Here is a 16010-nt window from a genome sequence, read left to right as displayed (position 1 = left end):
AAATCATCGTAACAAGAAAATAAAGTTTCTACGATCTGATCATGGAGAAGAGTATTTGAGTTACGAGTTTGGTCTTCAATTAAAACAATGTGGAATAGTTTCACAAATTCGTGCCACCTGGAACACCACAGCGTAATGGTGTGTCCGAACGTCGTAATCGTACTTTATTAGATATGATGCGATCTATGATGTCTCTTACTAATTTACCGCTATCATTTTGGGGTTATGCTTTAGAGACGGCTGCATTCACTCTAAATAGGACACCATCGAAATCCGTTGAGACGACGCCTTATGAACTATGGTTTGGCAAGAAACCAAAGTTGTCGTATCTTAAAGTTTGGGGTTGCGATGCTTATGTGAAAAAGTTTCATCCTGATAAGCCCAAACCCAAATCGGAGAAATGTGTCTTCATAGGATACCCAAAGGCAAGACATTTCGTTGCTTAGTATGGATCCTTTCTAGAGAAGGAGTTTCTCTCGAAAGAAGTGAGTGGGAGGAAAGTAGAACTTGATGAGGTAACTGTACCTGCTCCCTTATTGGAAAGTAGTTCATCACAGAAATTTGTTCCTGTGACTCCTACACCAATTAGTGAGGAAGTTAATGATGATGATCATGTGACTTCAGATCAAATTACTACCAAACCTCGTAGGTAAACCAGAGTGAGATCCACACCAGAGTGGTACGGTAATCCTGTTCTGGAGGTCATGTTATTTGACCATGACGAACCTACAAACTATGAAGAAGCGATGGTGAGCCCAGATTCCGCAAAATGGCTTGAGGCCATGAAATCTGAGATGAGATCCATGTATGAGAACAAAGTGTGGACTTTGGTTGACTTGCCCGATGATCGGCAAGCAATTGAGAATAAATGGATCGTCAAGAGGAAGACGGACGCTGATAGTAGTGTTACTATCTACAAAGCTAGAATTGTCGCGAAAAGGTTTTTGGACAAGTTCAAGGTGTTGACTATGATGAGAGTTTCTCACTCGTATCTATGCTTAAGTCTGTCCGAATCATGTTTAGCAATTGCCGCATTTTATGAAATCTGGCAAATGGATAAACAAAGCTGCATTCCTTAATGGATTTATTAAAGAAGAGTTGTATATGATGCAACAGAAGGTTTTGTCAATCCTAAAGGTGCTAACAAAATATGCAAGCTCCAGCGATCCATCTATGGACTGGTGCAAGCATCTCGGAGTTGGAATATACGCTTTGATAAGTTGATCAAAGTATATAGTTTTATACAGACTTGCGGTGAAGCCTGTATTTACAAGAAAGTGAGTGGGAGCACTACAGCATTTCTGATAAGTATATGTGAATGACATATTGTTGATCGGAAATAATGTAGAATTATTCTGCAAAGCATAAAGGAGTGTTTGAAAGGAGTTTTTCAAAAGAAAGACCTCAGTGAAGCTGCTTACATATTGAGCATCAAGATCTATAGAGATAGATCAAGACGCTTGATAAGTTTTTTCAATGAGTACATACCTTAACAAGATTTTGAAGTAGTTCAAAATAGAACAGTCAAAGAAAGAGTTCTTGCCTGTGTTACAAGGTGTGAAATTGAGTAAGACTCAAAGCCCGACCACGGCAGAAGATAGAAAGAGAATGAAAGTCATTCCCTATGCCTTGGCCATAGGTTCTATAAAGTATGCCATGCTGTGTACCAGATCTATTGTATACCCTACACTGATTTTGGCAAGGGAGTACAATAGTGATCTAGGAGTAGATCACTGGACAGCGGTCAAAATTATCCTTAGTGGAATAAGGATATGTTTCTCGATTATGGAAGTGACAAAAGGTTCATCGTAAAGGGTTACGTCGATGCAAGTTTTGACACTAATCTAGATGACTCTAAGTCTCGGTCTAGATACATATTGAAAATGGGAGCAATTAGCTAGAGTAGCTCCGTGCAGAGCATTGTAGACATAGAAATTTGCAAAATACTTACGGATCTGAATGTGACAGACCCGTTGACTAAAATTATCTCACAATCAAAACATGATCACACCTTAGTACTCTTTGGGTGTTAATCACATAGCGATGTGAACTAGATTATTGACTCTAGTAAACCCTTTGGGTGTTGGTCACATGACGATGTGAACTATGGGTGTTAATCACATGGTGATGTGAACTATTGATGTTAAATCACATGGCGATGTGAATTAGATTATTGACTCTAGTGCAAGTGGGAGACTGAAGGAAATATGCCCTAGAGGCAATAATAAAGTATTATTTATTTCCTTATATCATGATAAATGTTTATTATTCATGCTAGAATTGTATTAACCGTAAACATAATACATGTGTGAATACATAGACAAACAAAGTGTCACTAGTATGCCTCTACTTGACTAGCTCGTTAATCAAAGATGGTTATGTTTCCTAGCCATAGACATGAGTTGTCATTTGATTAACGGGATCACCTCATTAGGAGAATGACGTGATTGACTTGAACCATTCCGTTAGCTTAGCACTCGATCGTTTAGTATGTTGCTATTGCTTTCTTCATGACTTATACATGTTCCTATGACTATGAGATTATGCAACTCCCGTTTACCGGAGGAACACTTTGTGTGCTACCAAACGTCACAACGTAAATGGGTGATTATAAAGGTGCTCTACAGGTGTCTCCAAAGGTACTTGTTGGGTTGGCGTATTTCGAGATTAGGATTTGTCACTCCGATTGTCGGAGAGGTATCTCTGGGCCCACTCGGTAATGCACATCACTATAAGCCTTGCAAGCATTGTGACTAATGAGTTAGTTGCGGGATGATGTATTACGAAACGAGTAAAGAGACTTGCCAGTAACGAGATTGAACTAGGTATCGAGATACCGACGATCGAATCTCGGGCAAGTAACATACCGATGACAAAGGGAACAACGTATGTTGTTATGCGGTCTGACCGATAAAGATCTTCGTAGAATATGTAGGAGCCAATATGGGCATCCAGGTCCCGCTATTGGTTATTGACCGGAGAGGTGTCTCGGTCATGTCTACATAGTTCTCGAACCCAAAGGGTCCGCACGCTTAAAGTTACGATGACAGTTATATTATGAGTTTATATGTTTTGATGTACCGAAGGTTGTTCGGAGTCCCGGATGTGATCACGGACATGACGAGGAGTCTCGAAATGGTCGAGACATAAAGATTGATATATTGGACGACTATATTCAAACACAGGAAGTGTTCCGGAGAAGTTTCGGATTAAACCGGAGTGCCGGAGGGTTACTAGAACCCCCCGGGGAAGTATTGGGCCTTAGTGGGCCTTGAGGGGAGAGAGAGGGCAGCAACCAGGAGGTGGCGCGCCCCCTCCCAGGAGGAGTCCTAGTTGGACTAGGAGAGGGGGCGCAGCCCCCTTTCCCTCTCCCTCTCCCTCTCTTTCCTTCCCCCCTTCTTTTCCTAGTAGGACTAGGAAAGGGGAGTCCTACTCCTACTAGGAGGAGGACTCCCCCTCTCTCCTTGGCGCGCCTAGGGCAGCCGGCCTCCCCCTTGCTCCTTTATATATGGGGGGCAGGGGGGCACCTCTAGACACACTTGATATACGATATTTTAGCCGTGTGCGGTGCCCCCCTCCACCATATTACACCTCGATAATACCGTTGCGGAGCTTAGGCGAAGCCCTGCGTCGGTGGAACATCATCATCGTCACCACGCCGTCGTGCTGACGAAACTCTCCCTCAACACTCGGCTGGATCGGAGTTCGAGGGACGTCATCGAGCTGAACGTGTGTAGAACTTGGAGGTGCCGTACGTTCGGTACTTGATCGGTCGGATCGTGAAGACGTACGACTACATCAACCGCGTTGTGATAACGCTTCCGCTGTCGGTCTACGAGGGTACGTGGACAACACTCTCCCCTCTCGTTGCTATGCATCACCATGATCTTGCGTGTGCGTAGGATTTTTTTTGTAATTACTACGTTCCCCAACAGCCGAACCAACAACTACTCACCCCCACCCCGCACATGCGGCATGAAGCAATTCCGCCCTGACATTTTTTGATGGCAACTTTAGTTACCCGGAGATGGCAACTTTAGTTGTAAAGCATGGCAACTTTAGTTGTAAAGCATGGCAACTTCTCTGTTTTGGATGACAAGTTTCGTTTTTTTGGGTCTCGTTCGGGTTAACTATAGTTGCCATGTCTAATTAACAGTTGCCGCCACGTGTGATCAAACCATAGTTTCCATGTGTGATTAACTAGTTGCCACGTGTGGTCAAACCATAGTTGCCATGTATGATCAAACATAGTTGCCATGTGTGATTAAATAGTTGCCACGTGTGGTCAAACCATAGTTGCCATGTATGGTCAACCATAGTTGTCGTGTCTGATTAACTAGTTGCCACATATGCACAACTGTAGTTGCGATCTATCACCGTGCGAGCGTCGTCTGGGCGAAAAGCAGTTCACCCACACGGCAATGGGAGCAGCCGTGCGCTAATGGACTGGACGGTGTCCGTGTGGGTGAGGAGCGGTTCACCCACACGGCAACGCGAGCAGCCGTGCGCTAATGGACTGGATGGTGTCTGTGTGGGCGAGGAGCGGTTCACCCACACGACACTGGGTGCTTACGTGGCTCTCCACCCAGATGGCAACTGCTTCAAAATTTGTGCAAATGGATCGAGTGGCATCAGAGAGCGTGTGGGCGTGTTGAGAAGTGTCACACGTGTGGGCGTTATCATTTAGGTTTTTTTAACCAACCCATCTAGTCTCTAAGAATACTTATGAAAAATGACTAATAAAGCATGTGACACGAAAATGACTGTCGTACTACCGGGACAAGAATTGTACCTGGTCCAATCAACTCCATTCACCATCTTGTCTTTGGGTCTACTGGCAACAAGGTCTGTGTCCTTTCGTGGTGTATGCAAGCTAATACGAAATTTAACATACACATCAATATCAATACTTAGGGGATGCAAATCTTGTGTGATAAAAAATTCAAACCTAAGAACCTTACATCAAGTGTGACGCATCAGTAGGACGTGACAAAATGCTCCAAGTCTTGACTTTACCATCAGACCTGAATTACCAAATGCAATTTTGTATCCAATGAAATTGCTTATTTAAAGTAGCATATTTTGGACAGAAGAGAAAAATGTAACCCCCAGGTTAGAAATGATGAGTCATCAGCATCACAGAAGCTTATTCCGAAAACAGATCCTTTATGTGTTTCCCTGAAGTTACCAAGGAAGGGACACGATTACACATATAAAATTATTTAGGGCTTATTCCATCTGTGCCCCCAATTCCTTAGTTGTGCTCAGTTTTCCCCACGCTTCAAACTTTTGCTCACTTTTCCTCACTCCCTTGGCTAAAACTCTCACAAATGTTCATAACAGACGTTTGCCGTCTTGGCCGTTAACTGACTTGTGGGGCCACGTTGGACTCTGTTGACTGTGGTTGTGGCTTCGCTGGTTGGGCCGTGTTTGTGTTCATAGGACGGGCCCGTTAGTTTGTTGGGAATAAATTAAAAAAGCCTTCTATCGATGGATGCAGCCTGCTATGCATGCCCGGCTTTGGCATCGATTTAGCCTGCTATGCATGCGAACACCGCCACGCATGCATCTAGTGACCTAGACCTAAACGCATGCATGCACGCCGAGACGCACGCATCGATCCTTGCCGCCCGGTTGCCGGTGGATTTAGTCGCTCCGCAGCGTCGTTTCACGCGTCGCAGGCATACGTGCCGGTGGCAGAAGGGGCAGGCTGCACGCACGCTCGCGTCTATGTCGAGGCATCGGTTCACGCTGCACGAGTGCCGCTCGATTCAGTTGTGGGAGGCAGGCAGCCGCCAACGCAGAGCACGCAGAAGGGGGAGGCAGGCAGCTGCCAATGCAGAGCACGCAGAAGGGGGAGGCAGGCAGCCGCCAACGCAGAGCACGCAAAGCACGTTCGCATGGATTCAAGTTCACACATTTATGATCGCATCGGTTCACGCACGCACTGAGTCACGATCTACGCCGTTTGCGCATGTACCCACTTCGTCTCTCCTGGCTATTTAAACTGCCCTCCATTGCCTCTTCTTCTACAGATCCATCTGCGCCTCCCACTTCTCTCCTTTTCGACTTGCTCCTTGTGTTTGCAGCTGGCTTCACCGTCTTGCTCCTGGTTTCCCTAGTTGAGATGCTCTTTTCTTTCAGACTCTTGTTCCTTTTGATCTTGGGCTTTACTTGGGGTTTTCCCCGTGGAGGTGTTGATGGAGTAGTTCCACTCGCCGAGCACTTGACGACCATTTGACGGTCATCTATGGGTTCAATAATCTTTAAAGGCACAGTTGGAAAAATTAGCCCCTCCTCTTCCTCTCTTATAGCTTCAAAACCATCAAAGGCCATGGTTTCAAAATCTTCTACTTTTTCATCTCTTGGCCTTTTCTCCCTAGAGCTGGTAAATAAAATTATAAGCCATAGGCAAAAAAGACAACAAATGCAAACAAAAGGGCAGCTGCATTCTACAAAGGGTGCAGACACATACCAAGATGCTTCATTTGCTGCTGCATTCTCCACTGCTTCAATTGCTGCTGCATTCTCCACTGCATCTTCAGTCTCCATTGCTGCTGCATTCTCCTCAGCATTGGCTGCTGTCCATCTTTCCTCCTCTCCAAATGATGCATCCACTGCATTGGTACAAAGCCTAGCAATATGCCCCAGAACTCCACATTTTTTGCAAGCACGCTTCTTTGGTAGACGACCCTCCTCACCTGCTCTAATCCTCTGGTTCCTTGGTCTTCCTGGTGGTCTAGTAATGACAGGAGCGTGGAGTTTGAACCCTGGATCTACTATGTTCCATTGATCTTTCCCCAATAGTGCAGGCACATTGTCAGCATAAGCAGACATAAATTTGGCAACAGAGAAATACTCAGAGCAATATTGATCAACTTCACCATCTGCACCCCCGATAACGGTCATCAGATGTAGGGCATGTATGCATGGCTTCCCACGGATCTGCCATTGCCTACAAGTACATTCTCTAGTACTTAGGTTCACAGGATACCTCCATACCCTATTTTTAGTGTCAGTATATGTAACCTCTCCCTCATATGTACCAGATCGAATACATTTCATCTTCAGTCCTCTTGCCTTCAAGTGCAATGCCTTAATCAGTGATGGGAGCATTTGATGACCAACATATTGTGTTTCTGCAATTCTTTTGCGAAGAGCCATCTTTATCATGATCATTTGCCTCATCTTGTCAAATGCTTGCCACAACAAGATGTTGGGAATCGTAGCATAATTTTGAAATTTTCCTACGCTCACCAAGATGCATCTATGAAGTATACTAGCAACGAAGGGAAGGGAGTGCATCTACATACCCTTGTAGATCGCGAGCGGAAGCGTTCCAATGAACGTGGATGACGGAGTCGTACTCGCCGTGATCCAAATCACCGATGACCGAGTGCCGAACGGACGGCACCTCCGCGTTCAACACACGTACGGTGCAGCGACGTCTCCTCCTTCTTGATCCAGCAAGGGGGAAGGATAGGTTGATGGAGATCCAGCAGCACGACGGCGTGGTGGTGGATGTAGCGGGTCTTGTGCAGGGCTTCGCCGAGCTTCTACGAGAGAGAGAGGTGTTGCAGGGGAGGAGGGAGGCGCCCAAGGCTGTTGTGTGCTACCCTCCCTCCCCCCTTTATATAGGCCCCCTGGGGGGGTGCGCCAGCCCCAAGAGATGGGATCTCAAGGGGGGCGGCGGCCACAAGGGGGGGAAGGGGTGCCTTGCCCCCCAAGGCAAGGGGGAACTCCCCCCTAGGGTTCCCAATCCTAGGCGCATGGGGGGAGGCCCAAGGGGGGCGCCCCAGCCCACTAGGGGCTGGTTCCCTTCCACTTTCAGCCCACGGGGCCCTCCGGGACAGGTGGCCCCACCCGGTGGACCCCCGGGACCCTTCCGGTGGTCCCGGTACAATACCGATAACCCCCGAAACTTTCCCGATGGCCGAAACTGGACTTCCTATATATAATTCTTCACCTCCGAACCATTCCGGAACCTCTCGTGACGTCCGGGATCTCATCCGGGACTCCGAACAACTTTCGGGTTTCCGCATACATATATCTCTACAACCCTAGCGTCACCGGACCTTAAGTGTGTAGACCCTACGGGTTCGGGAGACATGCAGACATGACCGAGACGCCTCTCCGGTCAATAACCAACAGCGGGATCTGGATACCCATGTTGGCTCCCACATGTTCCACGATGATCTCATCGGATGAACCACGGTGTCGAGGATTCAATCAATCCCGTATACAATTCCCTTTGTCAATCGGTATGTTACTTGCCCGAGATTCGATCGTCGGTATCCCAATACCTTGTTCAATCTCGTTACCGGCAAGTCTCTTTACTCGTACCGCAATGCATGATCCCGTGACTAACGCCTTAGTCACATTGAGCTCATTATGATGATGCATTACCGAGTGGTCCCAGAGATACCTCTCCGTCATACGGAGTGACAAATCCCAGTCTCGATCCGTGCCAACCCAACAGACACTTTCGGAGATACCCGTAGTGCACCTTTATAGTCACCCAGTTACGTTGTGACGTTTGGCACACCCAAAGCACTCCTACGGTATCCGGGAGTTGCACGATCTCATGGTCTAAGGAAAATATACTTGACATTGGAAAAGCTCTAGCAAACGAAACTACACGATCTTTTATGCTATGCTTAGGATTGGGTCTTGTCCATCACATCATTCTCCTAATGATGTGATCCCGTTATCAATGACATCCAATGTCCATAGTCAGGAAACCATGACTATCTATTGATCAACGAGCTAGTCAACTAGAGGCTTACTAGGGACAGGTTGTGGTCTATGTATTCACACATGTATCACGATTTCCGGACAATACAATTATAGCATGAATAATAGACAATTACCATGAACAAAGAAATATAATAATAACCATTTATTATTGCCTCTAGGGCATATTTCCAACAGTCTCCCACTTGCACTAGAGTCAATAATCTAGTTACATTGTGATGAATCGAACACCCATTGCGTCCTGGTGTTGATCATGTTTTGCCCTAGGGAGAGGTTTAGTCAACGGATCTGCTACATTCAGGTCCGTGTGTACTTTACAAATATCTATGTCTCCATTTTGAACACTTTCACGAATGGAGTTGAAGCGACGCTTGATATGCCTGGTCTTCCTGTGAAACCTGGGCTCCTTCGCAAGGGCAATAACTCTAGTGTTGTCACAGAAGAGAGTCATTGGGCCCGACGCATTGGGAATCACCCCTAGGTCGGTAATGAACTCCTTCATCCAGACTGCTTCCTGTGCTGCCTCTGAGGCTGCCATGTACTCCACTTCACATGTAGATCCCGCCACGACGCTTTGCTTGCAACTGCACCAGCTTACTGCTCCTCTATTCAAAATATACACGTATCCTGTCTGTGACTTCGAGTCATCCAGATCTGTGTCGAAGCTAGCGTCGACGTAACCCTTTACGACGAGCTCTTCGTCACCTCCATAAACGAGAAACATATCCTTAGTCCTCTTCAGGTACTTCAGGATATTCTTGACCGCTGTCCAGTGTTCCTTGCCGGGATTACTTTGGTACCTTCCTACCAAACTTACGGCAAGGTTTATATCAGGTCTGGTACACAGCATGGCATACATAATAGACCCTATGGCCGAGGCATAGGGGATGACACTCATCTGTTCTATATCTTCTGCCGTGGTCGGGCATTGAGCCGTGCTCAATTGCACACCTTGCAATACAGGCAAGAACCCCTTCTTGGACTGATCCATACTGAACTTCTTCAATATCTTGTCAAGGTATGTACTCTGTGAAAGACCAATGAGGCGTCTTGATCTATCTCTATAGATCTTGATGCCTAATATATAAGCAGCTTCTCCAAGGTCCTTCATTGAAAAACACTTATTCAAATAGGCCTTTATACTTTCCAAGAATTATATATCATTTCCCATCAATAATATGTCATCCACATATAATATGAGAAATGCTACAGAGCTCCCACTCACTTTCTTGTAAACACAGGCTTCTCCATAAGTCTGTGTAAACCCAAACGCTTTGATCATCTCATCAAAGCGAATGTTCCAACTCCGAGATGCTTGCACCAGCCCATAGATTGAGCGCTGGAGCTTGCACACTTTGTTAGCATTCTTAGGATCGACAAAACCTTCCGGCTGCATCATATACAACTCTTCCTTAAGGAAGCCATTAAGGAATGCCGTTTTGACGTCCATCTGCCATATCTCATAATCATAGTATGCGGCAATTGCTAACATGATTCGGACGGACTTCAGCTTCGCTACGGGTGAGAAAGTCTCATCGTAGTCAACCCCTTGAACTTGTCGATAACCCTTAGCGACAAGTCGAGCTTTGTAGATGGTCACATTACCATCTGCGTCCGTCTTCTTCTTAAAGATCCATTTGTTTTCTATGGCTCGCCTTTCATCGGGCAAGTCAGTCAAAGTCCATACTTTGTTTTCATACATGGATTCTATCTCGGATTTCATGGCTTCTAGCCATTTGTCGGAATCCGGGCCCGCCATCGCTTCTTCATAGTTCGAAGGTTCACCGTTGTCTAACAACATGATTTCCAGGACAGGGTTGCCGTACCACTCTGGTGCGGAACGTGTCCTTGTGGACCTACGAAGTTCAGTAACTTGATCTGAAGTTTCATGATCATCATCATTAACTTCCTCCCCAGTCGGTGTAGGCACCACAGGAACATTTTCCCGCGCTGCGCTACTTTCCGGTTCGGAAGGGGTGACTATCACCTCATCAAGTTCCACTTTCCTCCCACTCAATTCTTTCGAGAGAAACTCCTTCTCTAGAAAGGACCCGTTCTTGGCAACGAAGATCTTGCCTTCGGATCTGAGGTAGAAGGTATACCCAATAGTTTCCTTAGGGTATCCTATGAAGACGCATTTTTCCGATTTGGGTTCGAGCTTTTCAGGTTGAAGTTTCTTGACATAAGCATCGCATCCCCAAACTTTTAGAAATGACAGCTTAGGTTTCTTCCCAAACCATAATTCATACGGTGTCGTCTCAACGGATTTAGACGGTGCCCTATTTAAAGTGAATGCGGCAGTCTCTAAAGCATAACCCCAAAATGAGAGCGGTAAATCGGTAAGAGACATCATAGATCGCACCATATCCAATAGAGAGCGATTACGACGTTCGGACACACCATTTCTCTGAGGTGTTCCAGGCGGCGTAAGTTGTGAAACTATTCCACATTTCCTTAAGTGTGTACCAAATTCGTGACTTAAATATTCTCCACCACGATCTGATCGTAAGAATTTTATTTTCCTGTCACGTTGATTCTCGACTTCATTCTGAAATTCCTTGAACTTTTCAAAGGTTTCAGACTTGTGTTTCATTAGGTAGACATACCCATATCTACTTAAATCATCAGTGAGAGTGAGAACATAACGATATCCTCCGCGAGCCTCAACACTCATTGGACCACACACATCGGTATGTATGATTTCCAATAAGTTGGTTGCTCGCTCCATTGTTCCGGAGAACGGAGTCTTGGTCATCTTACCCATGAGGCATGGTTCGCACGTGTCAAATGATTCGTAATCAAGAGACTCCAAAAGTCCATCTGCATGGAGCTTCTTCATGCGCTTGACACCAATGTGACCAAGGCGGCAGTGCCACAAGTATGTGGGACTATCGTCATCAACTTTACATCTTTTGGTATTCACACTATGAACATGTGTAACATCACGTTCGAGATTCATCAAAAATAAACCATTGACCAGCGGGGCATGACCATAAAACATATCTCTCAAATAAATAGAACAACCATTATTCTCGGATTTAAATGAGTAGCCATCTCGAATTAAACGAGATCCAGATACAATGTTCATGCTCAAAGCTGGCACTAAATAACAATTATTGAGGTTTAAAACTAATCCCGTAGGGAGATGCAGAGGTAGCGTGCCGACGGCGATCACATCGACCTTGGAACCATTCCCGACGCGCATCGTCACCTCGTCCTTCGCCAGTCTCCGTTTATTCCGTAGTTCCTGTTTTGAGTTACAAATATGAGCAACCGCACCGGTATCAAATACCCAGGAGCTACTACGAGTACTGGTAAGGTACACATCAATTACTAGTATATCACATATACCTTGGGTGTTGCCGGCCTTCTTCTTGTCCGCTAAGTATTTGGGGCAGTTCCGCTTCCAGTGACCACTTCCCTTGCAATAAAAGCACTCAGTCTCGGGCTTGGGTCCATTCTTTGACTTCTTCCCGGTAACTGGCTTACCGGGCGCGGCAACTCCCTTGCCGTCCTTCTTGAAGTTCTTCTTACCCTTGCCCTTCTTGAACTTAGTGGTTTTATTCACCATCAACACTTGATGTTCTTTTCTGATCTCTACCTCAGCTGATTTCAGCATTGAATATACCTCGGGAATGGTCTTTTCCATCCCCTGCATATTGTAGTTCATCACAAAGCTCTTGTAGCTTGGTGGAAGCGACTGGAGGATTCTGTCAATGACCGCGTCATCCGGGAGATTAACTCCCAGCTGAGACAAGCGGTTGTGCAACCCAGACATTCTGAGTATGTGCTCACTAACAGAACTGTTCTCCTCCATTTTACAGCTGAAGAACTTGTCGGAGACATCATATCTCTCGACCCGGGCATGAGCTTGAAAAACCAGTTTCAGCTCCTCGAACATCTCATATGCTCCATGTTTCTCAAAACGCTTTTGGAGACCCGGTTCTAAGCTGTAAAGCATGCCGCACTGAACGAGGGAGTAATCATCAGCACGCTGCTGCCAAGCGTTCATAACGTCTTGGTTCTCAGGGATTGGTGCTTCACCTAGCGGTGCTTCTAAGACATAATCTTTCTTGGCTGCTATGAGGATGATCCTCAGGTTCCGGACCCAGTCCGTATAGTTGCTGCCATCATCTTTCAGCTTGGTTTTCTCTAGGAACGCGTTGAAATTGAGGACAACGTGGGACATTTGATCTACAATACATAGTGTAAAGATTTAGACTAAGTTCATGATAATTAAGTTCATATAATCAAATTATTTAATGAACTCCCACTCAGATAGACATCCCTCTAGTCATCTAAGTGAAACATGATCCGAATTCGACTAGGCCGTGTCCGATCATCACGTGAGACGGACTAGTCAAGATCGGTGAACATCTCCATGTTGATCGTATCTTCTATACGACTCATGCTCGACCTTTCGGTCCTCCGTGTTCCGAGGCCATGTCTGTACATGCTAGGCTCGTCAAGTGAACCTAAGTGTATTGCGTGTGTTCCGAGGCCATGTCTGTACATGCTAGGCTCGTCAACACCCGTTGTATTCGAACGTTAGAATCTATCACACCCGATCATCACGTGGTGCTTCGAAACAACGAACCTTCGCAACGGTGCACAGTTAGGGTGAACACTTTCTTGAAATTATTATAAGGGATCATCCTACTTGCTACCGTCGTTCTAAGCAAATAAGATGCAAAAACATGATAAACATCACATGCAATCAAATAGTGACATGATATGGCCAATATCATCATGCTCCTTTGATCTCCATCTTCGGGGCACCATGATCATCTTTGTCACCGGCATGACACCATGATCTCCATCATCATGATCTCCATCATTGTGTCTTCATGAAGTCGTCACGCCAACGATTACTTCTACTTCTATGGCTAACGCGTTTAGCAATAAAGTAAAGTAATTTACATGGCGTTTATTTAATGACACGCAGGTCATACAAAATAATAAAGACAACTCCTATGGCTCCTGCCGGTTGTCATACTCATCGACATGCAAGTCGTGATTCCTATTACAAGAATATGATCAATCTCATACATCACATATATCATTCATCACATCTTCTGGCCATATCACATCACATAGCACTTGCTGCAAAAACAAGTTAGACGTCCTCTAATTGTTGTTGCAAGTTTTTACGTGGTTTGTAGGTTTCTAGCAAGAACGTTTCTTACCTACGTATGACCACAACGTGATTTGCCAATTTCTATTTACCCTTCATAAGGACCATTTTCATCGAATCCGTTCCGACTAAAGTAGGAGAGACAGAGACCCGCTAGCCACCTTATGCAACTTGTGCATGTCAGTCGGTGGAACCAGTCTCACGTAAGCGTACATGTAAGGTCGGTCCGGGCCGCTTCATCCTACAATGCCGCCGAAACAAGAAACGACTAGTAGCGGCAAGAAGAATTGGCAAACTCAACGCCCACAACTGCTTTGTGTTCTACTCGTGCATAGTAACTACGCATAGGCCTGGCTCTGATACCACTGTTGGGAATCGTAGCATAATTTTGAAATTTTCCTACGCTCACCAAGATGCATCTATGGAGTATACTAGAAACGAAGGGAAGGGAGTGCATCTACATACCCTTGTAGATCGCGAGCGGAAGCGTTCCAATGAACGTGGATGACGGAGTCGTACTCGCCGTGATCCAAATCACCGATGACCGAGTGCCGAACGGACGGCACCTCCGCGTTCAACACACGTACGGTGCAGCGACGTCTCCTCCTTCTTGATCCAGCAAGGGGGAAGGAGAGGTTGATGGAGATCCAGCAGCACGACGGCGTGGTGGTGGATGTAGCGGGTCTCGTGCAGCGCTTCGCCGAGCTTCTACGAGAGAGAGAGGGGTGTTGCAGGGGAGGAGGGAGGCGCCCAAGGCTGTTGTGTGCTGCCCTCCCTCCCCCCCCCTTTATATAGGCCCCCTGGGGGGGTGCGCCAGCCCCAAGAGATGGGATCTCAAGGGGGGCAGCGGCCACAAGGGGGGAAGGGGTGCCTTGCCCCCCAAGGCAAGGGGGAACTCCCCCTAGGGTTCCCAACCCTAGGCGCATGGGGGGAGGCCCAAGGGGGGCGCCCCAACCCACTAGGGGCTGGTTCCCTTCCACTTTCAGCCCACGGGGCCCTCCGGGACAGGTGGCCCCACCCGGTGGACCCCCGGGACCCTTCCGGTGGTCCCGGTACAATACTGATAACCCCCGAAACTTTCCCGGTGGCCGAAACTGGACTTCCTATATATAATTCTTCACCTCCGGACCATTCCGGAACCTCTCGTGACGTCTGGGATCTCATTCGGGACTCCGAACAACTTTCGGGTTTCCGCATACATATATCTCTACAACCCTAGCGTCACCGGACCTTAAGTGTGTAGACCCTACGGGTTCGGGAGACATGTAGACATGACCGAGACGCCTCTCCGGTCAATAACCAACAGCGGGATCTGGATACCCATGTTGGCTCCCACATGTTCCATGATGATCTCATCGGATGAACCACGGTGTCGAGGATTCAATCAATCCCGTATACAATTCCCTTTGTCAATCGGTATGTTACTTGCCCGAGATTCGATCGTCGGTATCCCAATACCTTGTTCAATATCGTTACCGGCAAGTCTCTTTACTCGTACCGCAATGCATGATCCCGTGACTAACGCCTTAGTCACATTGAGCTCATTATGATGATGCATTACCGAGTGGGCCCAGAGATACCTCTCCGTCATACGGAGTGACAAATCCCAGTCTCGATCCATGCCAACCCAACAGAAACTTTCGGAGATACCCGTAGTGCACCTTTATAGTCACCCAGTTACGTTGTGACGTTTGGCACACCCAAAGCACTCCTACGGTATCCGGGAGTTGCATGATCTCATGGTCTAAGGAAAAGATACTTGACATTGGAAAAGCTCTAGCAAACGAAACTACACGATCTTTTATCCTATGCTTAGGATTGGGTCTTGTCCATCACATCATTCTCCTAATGATGTGATCCCGTTATCAATGACATCCAATGTCCATAGTCAGGAAACCGTGACTATCTGTTGATCAACGAGCTAGTCAACTAGAGGCTTACTAGGGACAGGTTGTGGTCTATGTATTCACACATGTATCACGATTTCCGGACAATACAATTATAGCATGAATAATAGACAATTACCATGAACAAAGAAATATAATAATAACCATTTATTATTGCCTCTAGGGCATATTTCCAACACAAGAGCCCTTTCACTGACTTGAACTTTGAATTGAAG

This window comes from Triticum aestivum, chromosome 6D (genome assembly GCF_018294505.1).
Source record: "Triticum aestivum cultivar Chinese Spring chromosome 6D, IWGSC CS RefSeq v2.1, whole genome shotgun sequence".
NCBI classification, from domain to species: domain Eukaryota; kingdom Viridiplantae; phylum Streptophyta; class Magnoliopsida; order Poales; family Poaceae; genus Triticum; species Triticum aestivum.
This window is presented reverse-complemented; position numbering follows the sequence as displayed.